We start from the raw sequence: 7,410 nt of genomic DNA, 5'->3' as shown, positions 1-7,410 counted from the left end.
ATAAACAAAAATATTTCAAATTATTATCTTATCTTATCTTAATTTCAAACTTCAGAATACAATTCTTTTCAAAAATCATATCTTTTTCCAAACTTCATCTTATCTTGTTTTAAATTCAAAATTCAAATTTTCAAAAATCTTATCTTATCTTATTTCAAATTTAAAATTTAAAATTCAATTTCAAAATTCAAAATTTCAAATTTCAAATTTCAAATTTCAAATTTTAAAATTTAAAATCAAATCTTTTTCAAAAATCAAATTTCAAATCTTATATTTTTCAACTTCTTTTCAAATATTTTCTTTTAAAGTTTGATTCTTTCTTATCTTATCCTTCTTTCAAAATTTAAATTTCAAATATTTTTAAATTAGAAACTAAGTTTTTTATTTTGATTTCAAATCTTTTTAAATTTAAAACTTATCTTATCTTTCTTACCTAACTTATCTTATCTTTTCTATATTATATTCTTTTAAATTTTAAAATTAAATCTTTTTCAAATCCTTTCAATTCTTATCTTATCTGTTGACTTTTTCAAATATTTTTAAAATCAAATATTTTCTAATTTTCTGTCTTATATTATTTTCAAATCTTTCTTAATTAGTTACTTGTTTTCTCTCTCTTCTTTTTCAAAACTTCCTAACTAATTCCTCTCTTCTAATTTTCGAAAATTTTTTTCTATTTCTCTCTCTTCTATTTTTGAAATTCATTAATTAATTTTCAATTCTTCTTAATTAATTAACCTTTATTTTTAAATTAAATAAATAAATAAAATAAAAACAAAAATATTTTAATTCTTATTTTTTTCTACTTCTAATTTTTTAATTCTTCTTCTCCTTATTCTATCTTCATTCTTCTTTCCTTTCTTCTTTACATCTCAAAGGGAATCCTCTGTTCTTGAACAAAGAGCTCCCATTCTTCTTCTCTCTTGTTTGCTTTTTCTTGTTTATAACCAAGAACAGGGATAAAGAACTTCTCTTAAATCCTGATCCTGAACCTGGAAGGACTTTAAGGACGAGCTTACAACAAGTTAAAGCACAATACTCCGGAAGAAACCTCTCGGAAAATTTTGAACAAGAAGTTGACAACATGGCAGCTGAACCTAATCATGAAGGAGAGGCAGAAAAGGTTCTTAGTGACTTCACCATGCCTACCTCTGATTTTTATGGTATAAGCATCTCTGTATCTACCATTGGAGCTAACAACTTTGAGCTTAAGCCTAAGTTGCAATAGAATTACAAGTTCCATGGACTACCACTAGAAGATCCACATCAATTCTTAGCTAAATTCTTGCAACTTTGTGCTACTCTTAAGACCAATGGAGTAGATCCTGAGGTCTACAGACTTATTCTCTTTCCCTTTGCTGTTAGAGACAAAGCTAGGATATGGTTGGACTCTCAACCTAAAGAGAGCGTAGACTCTTGGGAGAAGCTGGTTAATGCTTTCCTGGCCAAATTCTTTCCTCTTCAAAGGATGAGCAAAAAATCAGAGTGGAAGTTCAAACCTTCAGACAAAAAGAAGGCGAATCCCTCTATGAAGCTTGGGAAAGATACAAGCAACTGATCAAGAGGTGTCCTCCTGACATGCTCTCAAAATGGTCTATCCTAGGAATTATCTATGATGGTCTGTCATTGATGTCCAACATATCATTGGACAGCTCTGCAGGTGGATCTCTCCACTTGAAGAAAATGCCTGCAGAAGCAAGAGATCTCGTTGAAATAGTTGCAAACAACCAATTCATGTACACCTCTAAGGGAAATTCTATGAACAATGGGGTCCCTCAAAAGAAAGGAGTTCTTGAGGTTGACACTCTGAATGGCATATTGGCTCAGAACAAGATCTTGAGCCAGCAGGTCAATATGATCTCTCAGTATTTGACTGGAATGTAAGTTGCAGCTGGTAGCACTCAAGAAGCTTCTTCTGAAGTAGAAGCTTATGATCCTGATCAACCCACCATGGATGAGGTGAATTATATGGGAGAATTCTATGGAAACACCTACAATCCCTCATGGAGGAATCATCCTGATCTATCATGGAAGGATCAACAGAAGCCTCAGCAAGGCTTCAATAATAATCAAGGTGGAAGAACCCAGAATAGGTTCAACAACAGACCACCATTCCCATCTTCTCAAGGGAATATGGAGACTCCTAAGCAGAGTCTTTCTAACTTAGTCATTCTAGTCTCCAGCCTCTCTAAGACTACTCATAGTTTCATAATTGAAACAAGGTCCTCCATAAGAAATTTGGAGGTACAACTTGGTCAACTGAGCAAGAGGATCCCTGAGACTCCTCCTGACACTCTTCCTAGTAACACTGAAGTGAACCCAAGAGAAGAGTGCAAGGCCATCACCACTGAGGCTGAGGCCGAATCTGGAGAGACTGGGAAGGCATTAAACACTAGTGAGAAAGATCTCACTGGGCGTTCAACGCCCAAAATGGCTAAGAGCCTGGCGCTGAACGTCAGAGAGGAAGACCTCACTGGGCGTTCAACGCCCAACCAGGCATCAAAGCTAGAGCTGAACGCTAGTGAGGAAGCCCTCATTGGGAGTTAAACGCCCAAAATGGCTAAGAGCCTAGCACTGAACGGCAGTGAGGAAGCCCTCACTGGGCGTTTAATGCCCAAAGAGCCATCAAAGCTCGTGTTGAATGCCAGTAAAGGCACACCCTCTGAGTGCTCAATACCTACTCAAGAAATCCCTATCCAATAATTAAAGAAAGCCAAGGCTGATATAGAGACCATAGAGGTTCCTTTACATGTACTCCTACAGTGCATAAGTTTTGATGAACACTCATCCTCTGATGAGGATGAAGACACTAGGGAAGAGCAAGTTGCTTGGTACCTAGTGGCTCTTGATGAGTCCATATTTGATGAGATATTTTGGCTTGATTTGAGTGGATTTCATCACCTAAACCTACACTTAAGCACTAAAATAGCATACTTTTGTATTTGATCCCTAAATTGAACATAAATGTGAAAACATGCATTTTTGTGCCTAAATTGAGCAATTAAATTCTACTTTTATTCCATTTCAGTGCACCCTAGCACATTTTCATTTTGTGCGTACGGATACATCCCTGTGCGTATGCACATATGGTTATTTTGCTCTTTTTTTTTTAAAAAGAGTGTTCTGTTCGTACGCACAGGCCCGTGCGCACACGCACGCCTTGACACCCCCTCTACCTGTAGCGTTTGCATGCCCTGTGCGCATGAATGCCCTCGATCTTTGCTGGTGTGCGTACGCACACGTATTTGTGCGTACGCACGAGTCGTGTTCTGTGCAAAAATTTGAAAGCTGCCCTGTTTCACCTCTCTCTTTCTTCTTTCTTTTTCTTTCTTCTTTCTTCCTTCTTTTTTCTTCTCTCTTCATTCTCTTCTTCGGCAAAGCACCGTCGTTGTGAGCCTCGCAGTGGCTAATACAAGTGCCATTGTTCCCTTTCTCTTTCTTTTCTAACCTTCAACTTTTCAATTTTCTTGTTTTAATCTTCTTTGTTATGTTTAGTTGCTTGCTTAATTTTTGTTTTCTTTATTTAACTTTGGTTATTTAGCTTAAGTTTGTCTAATTGTTCGTTTGTTGCATTGCAAGTGTTCAATTTTTTTATGGGTTGTTGATGTTTGAATTTTGGCTTGAAATTGTTGAATATGAGCACTGCACTCCATGTGTTTGACATAATGCCTAAATGAACTTTTCATTTGATTCATATGTTGTAGCTACCATATGCATTAAACTATATCCTTTTGTGGCATTCTAATCAAGAATTGTGCATTTTTGAATGTTTATGATGTTATTTTGGAATGAAATTTCAATAGTGTGCACTTTTTAATCAAGAATTGTGCACTTTTTAATGCTTTGAGTTGCTAGCACTAAATTGATATGAAAAGTGACATGTGACTTCTTTTTGGTGCAATTTTTTAACAAGTACATATTGAATTTAGTAAATTTAACAGAATTGCTTGTTCATCATGGTTTTTAAGTCAATATAATCACATCATAAGGTATTTTCTCCTTGTTAATGCTTTGCATTTGTTTGACTTGAATCTTATCAAGACTTGTCACTTTTTGTAGCAAGCACCTTTCCATGTGATTGCTGCCTTATTCTTAAGGATGAATAGGTAGTTTCTCTTCATCATTGCATTGGTTATTGTTTGTTGTGCTATTTTATATCAATTTTTGCTCTTTCACTTGCACAACTTCAATATCTAATAATTCCTAAACTCAATTCACTCTTATGGTAATTGCCTAAGCTTGCTTGTCTTTAATTGGTGCTCATCTCTTAGTTGCAACTTAGGCCATTTAATTGAGGAACTCATGCTTACTTTTTGATTGTGTGGATGCCATTTTAACTGGCCATTGTGTGTGCTCCAACCGAGCGCTTAATTGGAATGCACACATGGCTAATTTTTATCATACCACACCACTATGTAAATCTCCTCAATTAAATGCTTGATTGTTTTCCTTTCGCTCAAAGCATAAAATATATTTGCTCCCTCTTTTACTTTTTTGTGCTTCTTGCCTTATGATTTCTAATTATACTTTATTCATTCTTATTGAGGATGAGACATAAAGGCAAGGAGCCGGGAGAGGAGGAGGACGCCAAAGAGGGAGATGCTAAGAATGCGTTGAGCTTGGCAAGTTTACTACAAACCGAGTCCCCGCATCCACCAGTTGAAGGAGGAAGAACATAGAGAGATTCCCCCTGAATTGTGTTCGTGCATGGAGGACCGTGCAATGCTTAAATGTGGGGGAGGATTCACCATTTTTTTGGGGCGTAAACATTCTTTTTCGAACACTTTGCACTTTATTTTTGTTTCCTTTTATTATGTTCTTGGAGATATTTGTAGTGTTTTTATTGTTGTATTGCATTTTGTTTTAGTACATATATCTTAGACTATTCATAGTTTATATCTATTGCATTTTGCATCTTTTGCATGATATATAGCTTATAGATAGAAGTTGTGATTATATTATGTGAATAGTATATGCTTAGTTAATTTTGAACCTAATTGTTCATGTTACTTTTTTGCTTGTTGAAAATTAGGAAAAGAACTAGGAAATTTAGAAAAATTTGCATCCATCACAACATTATACATACATGCAGGAAATAATTTTGGTGAAAAACAACAAAGATTTTCAAGAATTTGGTTTCGAGGGATTTCTAAAGAATTGATTTGAAAAATTATTTTTAAGCTCACTTGAATGATTCTATGGAACATAAAAGAGGAAAGAACAATTACCTTGTGAGTTTTTGAGCTATATTGAGTGGTTACACATTTTAACCACTAATTTTGTTCATTGTGTGTTACATCTCTTCTATGATTATAATCTTGGTTTTGTTTGATTCTTTATTTCCAATGATTGATGTTTTGAATTGCATTGAGCATGATTGAGGCCATCTTTGATTAAACTCACTCACCCATATAGCCTTACCCTTGCATCTACCATTGTTAACCCCTTTGAGCCTTATTTACCCCATTGTTTTTAATATCACCACATCATAACCTTAAGCAAAAAACCATGAATAACCTTGAATTGCTTCTTTCATTAGCTTAGGTTAAGGTGTGTGTTTCATTTAAGTACGGGGAAAATCTTTGGAAAACATTGGTAGTGAATGAAAATGTTTGCTTGGGGTATTTCATAGAAAAATTTGGAAAATGGGTGCACATTCATGTATCAATTTTCTTTAACCATATGCATTTGTCCTAGAAAAAAAACAAAAGAAAAAAAATTAATTAATTAAGATGAAAAAATAAATAATAAGAGGGGACAAAGGTTGCCCACAAAGAAAAAAAATGAATAAGAAATGCATATATGGACTTGTATGAAAAAGATGCATGAATGAGTATAAAAAGTGTGATTATGGGAAGTTAGGTTGCGTAGTTTGTGATTTGGGTGATATAGGTTGAGTTGGAAACTTGAGCTAATCAAAGACCCAATTCCTTAGTCCACTTAGCCATATTTATCCTACCTTAACCCTAACCCTATTACAACTCTCTAAAGACCTCATGATACTTGCACTCATGCATCACACATTTCTTGATTGTTAGATGAAAAGCAAATCCTTGAAAGCATGATTACAAGGAGAATTGAGTGAATTGACCCTGAACACCGAGTGATTAGAGTGTATACACACCTAGTGAGGGTTCAATCACTCGACTCTATGTTTCCATACTTCTTATCATGTATTCTTGCTAGTGCTTCATTTTAATGGGTTAAATCAATTCTCTAGATTGTGATTTGCATTGAGTTATTTCCTTGCTTAGCCCTATGTATCTATATACTTGCCTGGAAATCTGTTTGTTTTCACCAATTTCATATAGATACTATAGATAGGTATAGCTATATATAGTATATACATACTTGCATGCATATAGATAGTTGCATTCAATAAGTTGTTTCCCTTTGATCAGCCTCCTTGTTGGTTTAGCATGAGGACATGCTATTGTTTAAGTGTGGGGGAATTGATGAGTCCATATTTGATGAGATATTTTGGCTTGATTCGAGTGGATTTCATCAGCTAAACCTACACTTAAGCACCAAAATAGCATTCTTTTGTGTTTGATCCCTAAATTGAACCTAAATGTGAAAACCTATGTTTTTGTGCCTAAATTGAGCAATTAAATTCCACTTTTATTCCATTTGATGCCGTGATATGTTTGTTGAGTGATTTTAGGTCAAAGAGGCAAGAATGGATATGCAAAAGTGGAAGGAAGCATGTACAAAGGGAGAAAACATGAAGAAAACAAGGAGGAAGCACACAGCCATGCGTGCGTACACACAACCCTACGTGCGTACGCACAAGAAAGAAATCAGCATGCGTGCGTATGCATAACCCTCTGTGCGTATGCACAAGTGAAAATTTAGCGAAGTATGTGTACGCATCTATGCGTACGCACAGGTCCCTGCACGTGGATTCATTAATGAAACACGTGCTGTGCGATTTGGGGGCCTTTGGCCCAGTTTTGGAAGGCTTGTGCTGAATGGGAAGTGCTATATCAAGGCGAATTGAAGACAAATGAAGGCATTAGGACTAAGACATAATTTTCCATAGCTTTACATAGTAGAAGTAGGAGTAGGGTAGTATAGAAAATTCTCTCTTAGGGTTTTGATGAGCGGATAATTTATACGCTTTTTGGCATTGTTTTTAGGTAGTTTTTAGTAAGTTTTAGTCACCTTTTAGAATATTTTTATTAGCTTTTATGAAAAAATAACATTTGTGAACATTACTATGAGTTTGTGTGTTTTTCTATGATTTCAGGTATTTTCTGGCTAAAATTGAGGGACCTGAGCAAAAATCTGATCCAGAGGCTGAGAAAGGACTACAGATGCCGTTGGATTCTGACCACCCTGCACTCAAAGTGGATTTTCTGGAGCTACAGAGGCCCAATTACCGCGCTCTTTATTGCTTTGGAAATTAGA

The 7,410-nt window shown here is 35.3% G+C and overlaps 1 non-coding gene across 1 annotated transcript; it reads right to left on the bottom strand.

Annotated features, from left to right (window-relative positions):
- Window positions 1–1,476: 1,476 nt before the first annotated feature.
- LOC112719399 (small nucleolar RNA R71) lies at window positions 1,477–1,585 on the bottom strand. The gene has a single exon (XR_003161702.1). It is a non-coding gene; the product is annotated as a small nucleolar RNA R71 (small nucleolar RNA).
- Between the last annotated feature and the right edge of the window lie 5,825 nt (window positions 1,586–7,410).

This window comes from Arachis hypogaea, chromosome 10 (assembly GCF_003086295.3).
Source record: "Arachis hypogaea cultivar Tifrunner chromosome 10, arahy.Tifrunner.gnm2.J5K5, whole genome shotgun sequence".
Taxonomy (NCBI): domain Eukaryota; kingdom Viridiplantae; phylum Streptophyta; class Magnoliopsida; order Fabales; family Fabaceae; genus Arachis; species Arachis hypogaea.
This window is presented reverse-complemented; position numbering and strand designations above follow the sequence as displayed.